This window comes from Lissotriton helveticus, chromosome 8 (genome assembly GCF_964261635.1).
Source record: "Lissotriton helveticus chromosome 8, aLisHel1.1, whole genome shotgun sequence".
NCBI lineage: Eukaryota > Metazoa > Chordata > Amphibia > Caudata > Salamandridae > Lissotriton > Lissotriton helveticus.
In genome coordinates this window covers 275,156,676-275,172,910 of record NC_136069.1, presented here as the reverse complement: position 1 = coordinate 275,172,910, position 16,235 = coordinate 275,156,676, and the positions used below count along the sequence as shown (strand labels likewise).

General features: G+C 43.0%; 1 long non-coding RNA gene across 1 annotated transcript in view; it reads left to right on the top strand.

Annotated features, from left to right (window-relative positions):
• The window catches only part of LOC144771601 (uncharacterized), a 111,351-nt gene extending 96,264 nt beyond the window's left edge, over positions 1–15,087 (top strand). The window contains exons 3-4 of the long non-coding RNA XR_013599382.1: positions 12,335–12,715; positions 13,442–15,087. This is a non-coding gene — a long non-coding RNA (uncharacterized LOC144771601). The remainder of the gene's footprint in view (positions 1–12,334; positions 12,716–13,441) is intronic.
• Positions 15,088–16,235: the final 1,148 nt, after the last annotated feature.

Below are 16,235 nucleotides of genomic sequence, written 5' to 3'. Positions count from 1 at the left end.
ATGGGTATGCCCAGACGTGGGTCCCTTGCTCACTGTGCCACTGGATTCAAGCTAGCCTGGCTGATGAAGGGTAATACCTAGAAAACGGTCCCAGGATGCTTGTTTCCGGTCCAGGGAGGACCTTACTTTGCAGTTCGGTCTGGACTGTTCCCATGAGGCACAGGGTCAAGACTGATTTGCATATGGCTGGGTCTAAACTGTGGTGGCATGGTGAGCAAAAGAACAATGGTTTTAACCCAGGTCTCTTGACTGGGGTGAATGTATGATTCGATTTAACCCAGATCTCTTGACTGGAGGTGAATGTATGATTCATTCAGCATTCCGTCCATCATTTGTTTGCGAAACACTTTACCCTGAGTGGGATGGGTATGCCCAGACGTGGGTCCCTTGCTCACTGTGCCACTGGATTCAAGCTAGCCTGGTTGATGATGGGTAATACCCAGAAACCGGTCCCAGGATGCTTGTTTCTGGTCCAGGGACGACCTGGCTTGGCTGTTCGGTCTGCACTGTTCCCATGAGGCACATTGTCAAGACTATTTGCAGATGGCTGGGTCTAAACTGGGGTGGCATGGTGAGCAAAAGAACAATGGATTTCACCTAGATCTCTTGCTTGGGGGTGAATGTATGATTCATTCAGCATTCCGTTCATCATTTGTTTGCGTAGCACATATTATGATGAAGGGCATGTTAAATTAAAAAAACAAGATTTGTTTACCTACTGTTAGAGAGTGTGTTTTCTCACTAAGGGCCTAATGTAGGTGGCCAAATACCGGTTGGTAACGGACGATTTCTGCCGTTACTGAAAGGTATTTGTAGTTTCATCTGTGCATGTACACCTGGCTTGTGTGCAGGCACACAAGCCAGAATCAGGGTTTCAACAGGGTGTCAAAGTGACACCCTGTCCCCCTTGACAAATCGGTAATTTTACCGAATCGGTATTTACCGATTCGGTAATTGCCGGCCCATAGGAATCAATGGCAATTACCGAATCTGTAAATACTGATTTGGTAATTACCGAATCTTAACAATTCGCTAATTGTTACCGAATAATTACCTACATGGCATTTACCGATTTGTAAATACCGAATCAGTAAAATTCGGTGTTTACGATTCGGTAAATGCCATTTACCTACATATGGCCCTAAATATGTATGGATATGGGCCTGAAAATTTGCCATTTCACCCATGTTTTTCTGCATCTACATTGTGGATGAACGGTCAACCCAAAACACCACAGGGGAGGTTCAGACAATTTTTTTACACCCTAAAAGTATAGGGATATTTTAATGGGTTCCCCTGCTCGTCATTCAGTGGAATATGGTTATTATTCCAGGGCTCTTTTGTTTACTACAAAAGTACCGCAATGTTAACATATTTTAATGCAGATTTTACTCTTAAAGTAGTAGTCTTCCATAAGAGAATTGTATGCATTAATTTCAAATTATCTGGAGTGCACCAGTATCTGCTCCTTTCACGTCTCTTTCCTTGGTTACTATTTTAATCTGACATGTCTTTGTTTGCTTAATCTCTTGTAGCGGCTAGGATTTGAGAAACTTGATCTTTCACTTACTCACATTTTGACTTATCAGACCGAGACAATTAAGGTTTCATGGGCCTTAGTGGGAGGTATTTTTAGTACGGTTAAGACTATTATGTTTAGAGAAGTATAAATCGCTGTGCTAAGAATATTTCCTGCTGTCACAAGTGAAACACTTAAAGGATATTCTAAGAATGGAACTTTATAAATCCATAATCTCTTTTGCATCTTTAATTACTCAGAGAAGCAGTGTGAAATTGAAAACCAAATAATATTTCCTTTCATTAGATTTTAATACATGATAATGGTGGTAATTCCTGCTAACTTGTTGTGGGCTTCCAAAGACTGTGGATGCAAAAAATAATCTAATAAAATGATAGTGAGCTGTAATAAAATGATATCTTTGCGAAATGTACATTGAAATCTTCTCTGTGAGGTCAAATGGGCGTCATGTGTGTGTGTGTGTGTGTGCGCGGCGCGTGCGTGCGTGCGTGTGTGTGTGTGTGTGTGTGTGCGCGCGCATATAATGGGCAGAGGTAGTGCTCTTTGGGACAGTAACTCGCCAGGTAGCTTTTCCCAAGTGCACTCCATCACACCGACAAAATTACACTTTCATGGCATTTTTCATTATCAGAATTGCAAATCCATTTCCAAACAGCAACGAGACACAAGCTTGCAAACTGACTAAGCCTCCGCAAACCTCACAGATATCACAGAGGATTTAAATAGCTCTAGGACGTGGGCAAGAATCTTGCGTGGGGGATTTCCGCTGGCAACAGGGCTCATTACTTAAAGCCTGGCCACTAGGAGCCCCTAATCTAAATAATAGTGTTAACTCAAACCCAGCAGTGTAGATTGAAGGTGAAACCAAAGTCACTAAGCACGTGGGATGGTGGGGGGGGGGGGGGGGGGGGCTACAATAGGAATAATTCGCAAACATCTATAAGTGAATAGTGAATTTAACTCTATATCAGCAGCATGCTCAGAATGAGGCTTCCGGCGGAACAGCATGATGCTCTGTGGGAATATTGTATTGCACGCTTTGAATAGGGGAATGTGTCATTCAAAAACCAATTACGAACTTCAATATTCTTTGCAGTTTTGACAGTAATATATGGGAAACCTAGTGGAAAGCAATGTATGGAGTTTAATAAGTTTCTTCGATAGTCTACATGTAGTGATAATTCATTTCAGCACTGGGTTCCATGCTGGGGTAGACTCTGGGAGAGAAATGAAACTAATTAAACGTTCAAAGCAATAAAATGCTATTACAATATTTGATTTCATGTTCAGCTTCTAAATATAGTCCCTTAATTTTTTTCAATCAATTAACCAAAACGTACTGTTTTGTAGCAATCACGAAAATCCTATTGGCGAAGCACCTACATCTCTATCATTATCTTCACCTCAGGTACCACTCTCATCATACGTTTCATGGCCTGGAATAGGGAATAACAGGCGGAACTTGGAATTACCAAGCCCCTTGCTGTATGTGGTCACCCAATTTTAGGTCAGTGTCCATATACATTTCCCCTTACTTTCTACAGGTGGAAAACGTGAGTGAAAAAATATTTGGTTTTAATCAAAAATGTTATTTGTGCTCTAGGCCAAATCATGAACCAGTAGGAATTCCACCAGGTTAATGTTGCACTTAAATTGCAAACCTAGTTTTTCTTTCTTTCCCCATGCTTACTCTGCTGTCTTGGCACTAAATGAGCTATTGAGACCCTCACCTATAAACTGGGGTAAAACAAATCTTTCTGACACAAATTATATTCCTACTGGGCGTCCTCTGTTTTTTGTTCTCAAGTATAGATCTGTGCACAAAATGCAAATAAAGCATGCAGTCAGTATTAATCTCCAGTTTGCACACATTGGGTCTGATTCACAAACTGCACTTTTGAATAGGTTTTGAATAGGTTTACAGTTTTGAGTAACTTTACTATTTTTGGGTATTCATATATTGTATTCTATTCTATTGTAGTACATTACTTTTGCAGTGAGTCCATCACTGGACATAGCCATTCACTGATACCCCAAAACCCTTCCATAGAAAATAATAGGGGTAGGAACCTACTATAAATGCCCGTGGGAAATCATTGAAATAATGTTAAATTAAATAATTAAACATATAAATAAATATAACGCAATGTTGAACAATATTTTAAAATAGTACGTATTTCCTATTTAGTTCTAAAATGTCTAATAACCTTTTGAATTTAAAAAGTAATACAACACTCAATAATAAATATGTTACATTTTTATAATTGATTTATATTTATTTATGTTTTTAAATATATTAAATTATTTGATTTAACATAATTTCCTAACTTGTGTTATTTAAAGTCCCTACCTTCATTATCCTACCTTCATTCTGTTGTATGGGAGGGGTTCCAGTGCCAATGGTTGGCCATGTGTAGTTCTGCACTGCAAAAGTATAAGTGTATGAGCATTTGCAGAGAAGAGGGTGGGGAGGAAGAGTTTTGGGGTGGAGTCTAAAATGAGGTCAAGAAGAGTTAAACAAGTAAAGACAGATTACAGGCTATCCAATGTCACTTTGCATTGTATAGAGAGCACAATAGGCACTTTAGCAGGGGGAGCTACCTCTCCAGTTTAGTTCTAAACCTTTTCTGGAGGCATACTCCAATGGTTCTTTTTCGCAGCATGAAAGTGCAAAGGGGAGAAAGTCGTTAATACACAGTTAATTAGCCAATAACTCTCCTGGATTCATAATTATTCACAGACAACTATATAAGGTTAGTTCATTTATTACAAAGCCAAAAATAAATGGGCAGAAAGACACCTCAACACGAGGGTATAGAAATACAAAGGAATTATCACGGAGCCAAAAATAAGCATCCAATTTAAATGGTGTAGCATGATCAAAACAAACAATTCAAGAAGAAGGATACAGAGAATCAGACAGCATGAGTTCAAATTTCCCTGCATCGAGGTTGATGAATGAAAAGCATTAAATCTATCCATACTCTAGCAGTAAGGTGAAATCCCTACATAAGCCCTTTTAGTGATAAGGAAATGTGTCAGTACATGGGAGTCTTCTGAAGAAGTTTCCCCACCATCAACGGGTCAAATAGCATAAAGCCACTATAGCAAAGAAAGAGCTCGTTCTGAGATGCTCTCTCAGAAGACAAGAAAGAAGTGGGCACTTTCCTTATTTTTAACAATCAGTTATCCACACGTAGCTTTCCGTAATGCACAGAGTGCGCACAGTTCATAAAGGGTACAGTCATGCAAGTACTTTCCCACAATGTTCTCCATGTACATTCCTTTTTTCCCCCCAAAAAGCAACAATCGTTTATTTATCAGATTACTCAATTAAAACACAATCATTTGTGAATCGATAAATCACATTTTAAAATAGAATTACATTTTAGTGTGAAACAGATCAGATCTCCAGAGAAGCTCATGTCGCCTATTCATATTGACTTCCTATGTTTCACATTAACATTTTGTTTTGTATATATTTGATTAAGTATTTCAAAAAGTTTACAACCAAGCGCGAAATGGAGCTAGACAGTGATCCATACTGACAGAGCCAGCAGTCACCAGAATGCTGAATAGAGACATCTCAATACAGACGATACCAAACAAAAAATAGAACAAACTAATGCAAAGGAGCAGATTTTCCATCCTAATCAAGTAAAAAGGAAATAGTAAATACAAAGCAGCAAGCACGCAAAGTAAAATCAAAGCAATATTACTGTTACAGAGGTACATTCTTTACCCTCACAAAGAATATTTTGGGTTATGGACAGTTCTTAGCCTATATGCAGAAAGCTCAGTCAGCAATGTAAGGGTGTAGGTCGTTCCCTCAGGGGTCAGTAGTATGGGACTGTAGGTAATCTTTCAGCGGTTGCCAAATGTCACGGTGATGTGATGTGGCAGGTAAAAGTGTGGCATACGTATCACACAAAGTGTCACAATATGTAAAGTCTCCAATCCATGTCCTTACTAGCGGAGATTGTTGTCTGCTGCACAGCAATAACACCTGGGGGGTCATTAGGATGGCGGGCGGACTTTGCCCGCCCACCATCCTCCCGGGGATTGGGACCGCCCGCCATAAGGGCGGGGGTCCCGTGGGGGGTATTAGGATGCGCCCACCACAGTGGCCCATACTTTTTTTAAGGGCCCATACTTATATGGCTGGCGGTGTCAAACAGACACCGCCACCATATTAAACCTTTTCCACTTGCGACCGGGGCGGAAAAGCAGCGGACGGTCTTAACGTCCGCCGTGGACCCCCAGCCATCCTAATGTGGCGGGGGTCATTTCAGTGAGGATGGCGGGAGGATTGCCCCCGCCAGGCTGGCGGTGGCTACCGCCAGCCTGTCGGGGGCAATCCGCCCACCATCCTAATGGGCCCCCTGGTGTTTAGCTATCAGTAAGGCCATCGCTGAGAACCTTCTAATGCTCCTCTTCAATTGTTTCACATATCCCAGAAGGGCCATCAAGGGTGAGTCAGACATGGAATGTTCTATCATATTGGACAGTTGTTGGAAAACACCTTCGCAATATACGTATACTGACGTGCACTGCCGTGTCAAATGCATAAAGTCTTCTCCAGGGGCACTACATCGTACACTAGTGTTGGAAATTGTAGGGTTTACCCTTGCCATCAGCTTGGAAGTCACATAAGCCCTATGGAGATACTTAAAATGTAATATGTTATGCCTGTAGTTACCTGAGACATAGCGCATCTGGGAACAGCAGTATTTCCAAATATCATCAGTAAGAGCAGTACCCAGAGCATGCTCCCAAGATGCACGCACTTTAGAGACCACAGGTGGTGGAAGCTTAAGCGATAAATGATATAGGCCTGACACCAAATGTGTACTATTAGGGGAAGTAATGAGGAGCGTGAGCTGGAGAAACTGGACTGGTTCAGCTGTGGGGTCCGGTAGAACTCTCAATAGTGAGCTGTGTGTTCTATGGAGCAAGAAACTATCCATGTGCGTCGCAGGTCCCCTTATGGTCAGGACAAAAAGTCTCCCAATTTGAATAGCCTATGTGATGTTAGCGTCTTTTTAGTGAGCGCTTCGGCCGCTGAGAGTATCCACGGGTTATCAGCCAGTGGCAAGTATGGGGAATATAAAGATGTGTACTTTAAGTATTTACGCAATTTTGTCCATGTCCAGCATGTCATGGAGACGGTTTATTTCTGTCGGGCAGCGAGAAAGGCCCCTGGCCAGTAATGTAGAAAGGGACTGGGGATGCACCTGGGAGCCGTCAGGTTTAAGCTATTGAAGTCGGGCATCAGGGTGAAACCAGTGATAAGTGAAATGTACCTGGGCCACAAGGTAATACAAATAGAAGTCCGTGACTCCAAATCCCCCTCGTTCAAATGGCATAGTCAAAGTGGCTCAACTCACTTGCAGCTGTCTACCCGCCCAAACTAACCTTATCAAAAGCGACCGAAGCGTGGTAAAAAAATGCATCGTTAATGAAATTGGAATGTTTAAAAAAAGGTTTAAAAAAGGGGTAACACTACCATTTTAATGATTTTAATTCTACCCGCCATGGAGAGTGGGAATTTCATCCATTTGTTGATTTGTATCTCGAGGCTGTCGATCGCTGGGCCATAATTTAGGCGGATGACTTCCGTTGCTTTACAATGCAAATAAACACCAAGATATTTAGGAGGATCAGTGCACCACTTCAGGGGAAATTCCATGTCACTCAGGGCTGTGCTAGGGGTCAATGGGAATATTTCGGACTTGGCCCAGTTAATAACCAGCCCCGAGTAGACTCCCCAGCGGACCACTTCCCTTAGCAGAGGAGGTACATTTTCAGCAGGTGTACGTACAAACATCACATCATCCGCATAGAACGAGGCAATGAGTGGTCCTGTGTGTAGTTGTAAACCGCGGTGCAGATGTCGTTCCTGAATGTGTCGGGCCAATGGGTCCATGGCTATTATAAAAAGCAGTGGTGAGAGTGGTCACCCCTGCCTAGTGCCCCTAGTCAGAGGAAGAGATGGTGTGAGTGTACCATTAATCTTCAGCCACGCCGTTGGTTCGGAATATAACAATTGGACAAGTTTCAAATACCCAAAGGGGATACCCAGCTTTAGCATGACCGCGTAAGCGAAGGACTACCTCAGAGAATTAAAAGCCTTCTCCGCGTCTAGCATGACTGCTGTCACTGGTAAGGTAGGCTCCATTTGGTTAAGAACCGAGAAGACCGACCCAAGGTCTTGAGTGGTTGATCTCCCAAGATTGAATCCTGCCTGAAAGGGGCATAGGGTGGTGTTGACAAGTAATATCAGTCTGATAGCAAGACCCATAGCTAGAATCTTATAGTCATGGTTACTTAGAGACAATGGCCTATAAGATTAACATTTATTGGTGGGTTTGTCTGATTTGAGCAGGAGTGTGATAATGGCTTCACGCATTGTGGGTGAGAAAGAGCCACTTTGCAGGGCTTCATCGTAAACCTCAAGGAGGTACGGAGTAAGTTTGTGTTGGTAGGCTTAATAAAAAGTCCCCAGAAAGACCGTCGGATCCTGGAGCGCGGCTGCTAGCCAAATCCCTAATGTCCTGTTTTACCTAATCCGCATCTATTGGGGAGGCAAGGAACTCCTGTTGTCCCTTTTCCAACCAGAACATGGCAATTTCTTGTAAACAGCCAGCTAGGGCTGGGCCCACAGGCGGGTGACACGCTTGATTTACTTTTAGAGCATACTTATGGGTGTATTAACTTTAATATAACTTAGACTCTTTCTCACTTTAGTTTGAGCTAACATCAAGTCGTTACCTTCGCGCCTTTTTCTATTTCGTTAGACTGAGTGAGACCAAGATTGGGTAATATGGGTGTTTTGTTCAATCCTTGGACAAACGCTTTGCTTTTTGTATAAATAAAGCAAGTGTTCATCTGTAACTATCTTTAGTACTATAATGGATCACTCAAGAAGGATGTTATGCAGATATATTTTATTCTATGAAGTCTATTGTGAGGGTCCTTTTTGTTTCCTTTATTATGAGAATCCACTTGGGATAATTTTCAAGTAACTATTCATTGATTTCTTGCACTAGAACTGCTGCTCATCACTAAAAGACAGTCTATACTTGCATTTTTAGTGACGCAGCGCTGAACTTTGGCAGATACAGTTTCGTATTGTATGGATGATTTTGGAATAGAATAATATCTCTGAACCCCTTTTAAACTAAAGTTAAGGGTGTTCACACTTGAAAGCGTTTTCTTTACTTGGATACTGATTTTGAGGTAAATTTTGAAAGTATTTTTTCTCTTTCCGCCTCTTCTTTTTCTTCTTTTTTCTAGCACATTTCTTGTATTTTTGTTTTCTCTTGGTCTTTGGTGTCCTTGCTTCATCAAACATAAATTTGGTCAAAAGATTTGGCGGTACTTTCACTGCTTTTTATACTAACTTTGGTACTGATTGTTTAGAGCATGTATTTTATGGCTATAAATGGGGTCAGGTCTCTATCATGCACCTTCTCTTATTTTAATTGGATTTTACTGCACATGAACCATGTTGACTCTCTTTCAAGTTACTTTGAGTTACATATTAAGGATAAACACTGGGAAATCTGAACAATATTTCCCTTTTCGTGTTAATTAATTTCAGCTATACACCATATGTTTTTGTTAACAGCCTTGAGAAAGTCGTCTAACGACGAAAAATGCAGTCACCCTACCTGGAAGTTAAGAATGGTCTCAAGTCAGCATCTTGGTGTCCGCACCGCTTTTTTTATAGTTAACGCACTTACTCCTGTGGGGTGTGCATTTTAATCCACTTCAGGGTGCTATCGGTGGTGCCTGCCCCAGACGGCAGATTTCTCTTAGTATAGGGCTCCGCGGGTGGGACACAGTTGCGATTGGTCAATGTCTTATTTATTTATTTTATTTTTTACACTTGTATGGCGCACAGCTACCCAAAAAGGGTTTCCCGGCGCCGTCTATGCTCTGAATGTCTATGCTCTGAATGTTGTTGTTGACTCTTCTGATTTCTTGTCCATGATAGCTTCACATATACATCAATTAAAAGCGAACACTATACTACTTGGGGGGACTTTAACCTCACATTGGATCCCACTACTGACACTGCTGGCTCCGGTCGGGTAACGAAACCATAGGCTACTAGGGACCTCCTCTCTCTTCTGCAGGCTACAGTACTCGCCGACCCTGGTGCATTAATTACCTCGGCTTTCGCAACTATTCATTCTATTCGTCTCCACATGGCACCTGATCTAGGATTGACCATTAGTACCTTACACCGCAGCTTCTCTTGACTGTACAGAACTGGAATACTTACCCCGTACCATATCTGACCATTCCCCAGTCTTGGTGGACGTGGAGCTCCCCTCTATCCCCACGCAACAGTCTCTATGGTGGTTTCCAGTGCTCCGCCCTGTTCAGCCTGGTGTCCTGAGTGTCCAAGCGGCTAGTGATGTCATCGAGTCGGCTATTCAGGGTGTCCAATCAGGCATTGATAGACTGAAAGCCCACTCTCAGCTCTGACATGATGGCCGCAGCATCCTTCATCTGGGTCTGTTTTTGTTCGGCGACCCCCTCATTATCATCCCGATGCGGCGACTTGCCTGTTGAAATTCAGCTGCCGCTGCTTGGGGTCGGAAAGGCCCTGAAGGGCAGTCCAATGCAGTAAGCAAAGGCGCGTATGCGTGCACGCATCCAGAGGGCCCAGGCAGAGAGAAAAATCTGGGGGGGGGGGGCAATGTTACATGTCCCGGTTTCCAGGCAACCCAGCCGCGAGCAGAAGGGGCATATCCCAAGGGCCCTTGCCGCGCATAATTAGCAGAACATCGGGATCGGAGCCGGGTGATCACCCCCTTGCGGCATGGAATCTTACCATGTTGGTTTTCCAGTGCATTGTGCCGGCACTCCACTGCTGTGGTGCTAGCAGTCATGAGTCAGCCCAGGTAAAAGCTCCGGAGCAGGCAGCAGAGCAGCTGGTAAGGCAGCGAGGTCTGCGAGCTGGACTGGATGGTCTGCCAGGGCAAGCGTTGTGGCGTGCTAGTGCACGCCGGGCCTCGCCCTCAGGCTCACCCGAGTCCCCTGTCGACTTGGGGCCTCAGAGGGCCATGTCAGGCCCGGCGGTGCAGCGCAACGATCCCAGTCTCCTGGGCATATCTAGCCTTGATTGTTTGAGAGATCACTGGGCGCAGGAGTCAGGGCATCCACCATGTGATTTATAGCGCTGTACGTCCCATATGAGAGCAGTTGGATGAATTAAACACTGTGATGGCTCCGGAGGTCTCGAGTTAGGCGGCCATCATAGTCGCCTGCTCGGCCACCCCCCATATGTACATTCCTCTTAACAATTCCTCCTTAGTTCCCATGGTTTCTCCGGTGTGAATTGGTCTCTGTCTTTATCACCTCCAAGCAACTTCTTTTCTCCTTGCCTAGCCACTAAAGCAAAGACATTACTTTTCCCTAAAGAATGCTTTTCCACCTGCAATGCAAACATGAGAAAGAACAGATTCCACAGTGCACTTGAAATTCAGCAATGAATTCTGAACTAAGAGTTGTCAGGGACTTGCATTTCCTGCCTACGACTTTAGCTAACGTAAGAACATATCATTTTAAGCTTGACAGAATTGCATAATTCTATTGCTTTCTAGCTATCACATTTACCAAATTATAGAATGATCATTGTTTAACACATTTGCAGGCACATGCATCAAGCGATTAAGAATTCGCAAAAATTACTGTGTGGCAATGCATCAACCTTATTTTTGCGAGAATCTGTATTTTTTCACAAAAATAAGGAATCGCAAAATTATTCTGAGAAAACATTTGCGATTCTTTATTTGCGATTCTCAAATACAGAATCGCAAATAAAGAATCGCAAATGAAACGCATAAAACATCACAAATAGCGAATTTCCTAGAAATCGCAAAATTGCAATAGCAAATTAAGAAGGGACACAACCAGGTGGTAATCATGAGTGCAAATCTCACACAGCTGCAAATCAACTGAAACTGATTTAAACACACCCACAATGAGCTACCAAAAGTCAAAATGGCAGGGCTGTACCTGATGGCGAGGAGGGTGAGGCTGCAGGCTGCTCGACAGAGAGGGAGACAAATCAGTGAGCGCATCTTCAGAGTCTGCATAACTTTGATAGGAAAGCAGGAGGACGAGATATACGATAAGTATAGGCTTAATCCAGCAATGATACATGATCTCATCAATGAATTGGACCCCATCCTGCAACGACAGACTCTTAGGACCAATGCAATCCGAACGCATGCACAGGTTTTATGTTGCCTACATCTACTGGCATCAGACAGTTTTCAGAGTGTAATTGCAGTAGCAGGAGGTGTGTCGCAAAGCGCATTATCAAGAATATTCAAAGCATTCCTTGATGCCATGATGGTCAGGATAGGCTCACATATAAGTTTCCCTACCGCAGCCCATGACATTGCTAAGACTAAGCAGGAGTTTTACCAGATTGCAGGCTTCCCACAAGTTCTGGGTTGTATTGATTGCACCCATGTGGCAATATGTCCCCCTGCAGCACAGGAATATTTGTATAGGAATAGGAAATGTTATCATCCCCTCAATATTCAGGTTGCGTGTAATGCCAAAAACATCATAACGGACATTGTGGCGCAATTTCCCCGCAGTGCACATGATTCATATATCTTCAGGCAAAGTGGCATTCACACCCGTCTTGCAAGGGGATAATTTGGAGAGGGACATTTGCTAGGTAAATATGTGCAATACAGTAATACATTCATTGTACGTATGTCAATGTCAAACACCCACTGACACCCTTTGCTTCCTCACATGTAGGTGACAGCGCATACGCCTTGCGGAATTACCTCATGACACCTTATCTCAATCCTACAACTGCCACCCAAAAGAGATACAATGCAGCACATATATCAACAAGGAACGTCATAGAGCGCACATTTGGGCTGCTGAAGAGCCGATTCAGACGCCTTCATAAGACCGGTGGAGCACTGAAATACAACCCTGAACAATGCTGCAATATAGTGGCAGCATGTGCGATGCTGCACAACATTGCGACACAAGGAGGTTTGGAAATGGAGCTGTCTGAAAGTGACTTGGAGGATGGGAACCAGCAAGTGCAACACCACCGTGCCCTACAAGGATCAGGCGCAGCAGAAGGGCACAGGAGAAGATTGGAGATCGCACAAAATTACTTCTAAGGTGAGTAATGATGGCACAAACACAGTATATTAAATGAAAAGTAAGCTTTATGTAAGTAAATTATGACCAGGGTGTTGAAGCACACTTTCAAAGTGAGTAGTGGCACAAGAGTCTTGTGAAGAAACATGTAAAGATGAAAAGGAACAATTACTTGAAAGTCAGTAATAAGGTCATATTGTAACAATGGTTACGTCACCATCTTAGAAAAACATTGTACACGGGAGCCTAGCGCTTTCTCCCACGAACCCCCAGACGCCTGTCTGTGGCAGCATCTTCATGACTCACGTTGCGAGTGGAGGGGGTGCCGCTGCGTGTATTGCGTCTCACTGCAGTGGCAACTGGCATTATTGTAATGCCCATGCTTGAGGCACACTCACTACTCTCTTCCTGTGCAGACATGTTGCCTCCACTAGTGGATGCATTCATCATCTCAACAGCATTGGTTACCTGGTCTAGTGCTTTGGCTACATCTCCGCTCCAATGACATATTTGGGTTTGCATGGTCACAGACCTATGTGCCAGCTGTGCAGTTGTAGTGGCCAACCTATTGTTTGACTTTACATGCAGTTTGAGCTGCTGCATGAGTTGCCGATGCTGTCTATTGTGTGATGCATGCCCCTCCTGCATGACCTTGGTCAGTTCCTGCACACTACTGGACAGTACTGCTATGTTTTCTGCCATCTTTGCAATTTCCATCTTGACTAATCGAGTGTTCTTGCTCTGCAGGCGATGTGTACGAAGCATCTGTCCCTCCAGGCCACCCCAGACCTCATTTGTCTGCTCCACCTGCTGTGTTCTGCGTGCTCTGCGTCTTCTCCGTTGCACTCTGAGATTGCCTCTATGGATCTGTGTTGGTGTAGTTGTGGTGCTAGTACTTTGCCGAAGGCTGACCTCAGGTGCTGCATTGGCCTCATCATCTGACGCCATGGGAACCAGTGTTGGGACAGGTGCCCTACGGGAGTTTGGTACACGTGACTGTGTAGTTGGCAGAGCTGGTATGTCCTCATGTTCAGATGCGCTGGTGTGCTGCATTTCCAGGACCTCACTATCCCCGGCCTCACCACGTTCTGCATCTATAAGGTTAAGCAGTGCAAAACAGCATTAATGTATGCTTGTGAGGTCATGTCACAGTTGACAATTATTAAATTTTCATTTCGTTTGAACATCTGCTACACTATTTGTATTAATTTTTTCCATATGTGTGTGTTTGTCATTGTAACTGCTTGCCCTGCCTACATCTTCCATGATGCACTTCCCTTTTTGATAAAAAATGTAGTAAATGCTTTACAGTGTGCACTTACGCTGTGCTGAGTTCAAGTTCCGACTTAAGTAATTGGGACATTGGCAACATACATTCCTCTTACCTTCAGATGTGTGTGCAGCTCCTGAGGTGTCCAGCTGCATCACACCAACAACAGCTTCAGGCTGGATTGTGGATTCCACCAAGTCCTCCAGGGGAGTGTTTCCAGTGTCTGTTGGTGTTCCCCCTCCTGTTTTATGTACCTCCTTCAACCGGTCTGCAATGCGCACCTTAGCCCGACTGCGTAGATCGTACCATCGCTTTTTTAGCTCTTCATTGGTGGGTGTGTCACCCCAATTGCATTAACTCTGCTCTGGATCGGATCCATATTTTCCTTTTCTCCTGCTCTGGTACTTTCAATGAAGCTTTGCCAAACAGCTTATCATGGCTGTGCACTACTCCCTCAATCAGTGTTTCAATTTCTTTTTCAGAAAATTTCACTTTTCTTTTCCTGCCTGTTTGGCTGTCCTCTGCTGTTTGTGCAGCTTCCATTTTCAGTTGGTTGTCAGGTGTGTGCAATCTCTCTCTCCAACTCCTCATCTGCTCCCAGAGCCAGCTCCCTCCTCTCCCTGAGCCTCTGCACTGAAAATGAGAGTGCAGACTTCCTGGTTCTGATGTCATCAAAATGCATCAATGTGCGACTCCGGAAATTGCGAATTCGCAAATTGCGATTTCGTAAAAACCAGAAATTGCAAAAAATTCTGCGATTTGTAGCGATTCCTTAATTTTTCGCAAACTTTATAATGCATCGCGTTTTGCGATTCCTTATTTGCGATTCCTTAAAAATCACAAATAAGGAATCGCAAACTCATAGCTTGATGCATGTGCCTGAAAGTATACGAATGGTGTCAGTTTCCACAACACCAGTTCTTCACATTACCGTTTTTAATTTCCTATGTTAATTTCTCCATGCTACTTGTCAGTGACCTAAAATATGTCATGAAATTGCATTGATACATTTCACAGTTCCAACACCCATGTTAAAAAATAATTGCAAGATTACATGCAGATAAGGTCTACATGTGATTATGATCCACCCCTACAAATAAAATGAGACTTCTGCTACATCACAGTGATGGTTTGCTTGAGAGTGTTATTTGTGCAGGTTTGTCAACTGAAACTAAGCACATGAAGCACTTTTGCATTGCGATGCATTTTAAGGCATACTTAAGCACTTTAAAGGGAGGGAGGTCGATAGCAAAGTAGGCACTTTAGAAGGGAGAGGTACCTTTATTGTTATGAGTTATTTGAATGCGTTATTTATACAAGTTTGTTGACCGCCACTAATCACATGTAGCACTTTAGAATTTTTAATCACGTTAAGGCTTTTTTAAGCACTTTAGGGGTGATGGGGAGTTTGGATTAAATGATGATTGCAATATTTGTACTGGAAAATGTGAAATAGAGGCAGCTAATCAGAACTTGCACATGTTTTTAAAGCAACCATTTAATAAAAAATGGTGCAGAGCTTCTGTTTGGGGCTTTTGAATGGTGGCTCTGAAGGGATATCGGACAATATTTAAATGGAATACGGCTTCAAAATAGATGTAAAAGTGATTGGGTCAGGAACCCAAAGAACATTTGTACATTATTTCATTCAATCCTAGCGGGATAAACAACAAAAGAAATTGTATGATATTAAAGCTTGGACTGCCAAGCATAATCCATCCATAGTATTGTTACAGGAAACCCAAATTGCATTGACTAAGCTGGTGAAGTTTTCAATGTTTAAGAAATTGTCTGTTTATTTCAGCTGCCACGGAGGCACTTCAAAGTGTCTCCCTGTTTATACCTAGAATTTTGAATGCAGAGATCTTTGGTTGGCCAAGTGATATGTAGGGCAGCTGGTGCTGGGATAATTGTTCTGTCTCTTCAGCGCAGTTTAACTTACTCAGTTTCTATGTCCCAGTCGAGTATAATACTAGATAGTACGATGAGTTATGTTAGTCCTTATTGCAAATTCTGCATAAAATTATTGTAGTTTAAGATTTCATTTTTTTACCGGACCCAGGGGTGGATTCTTCCTTCTGCATTAAAAGGCAGCAGAAGCCCATGGTAGCTAAAGTTATACAGAGTTATCAATGAGTTTGACTTCTCTTAGGCACATGTAGGGAAACATTCCCAGAAAAGAGTGAGTATACTTGCTTTTCGAGTAGATTTAAAACTGCTTCCTGGATGATTTTTTTTCTAGTTTTGAATAGCCTGGGTTATTTTTACCTC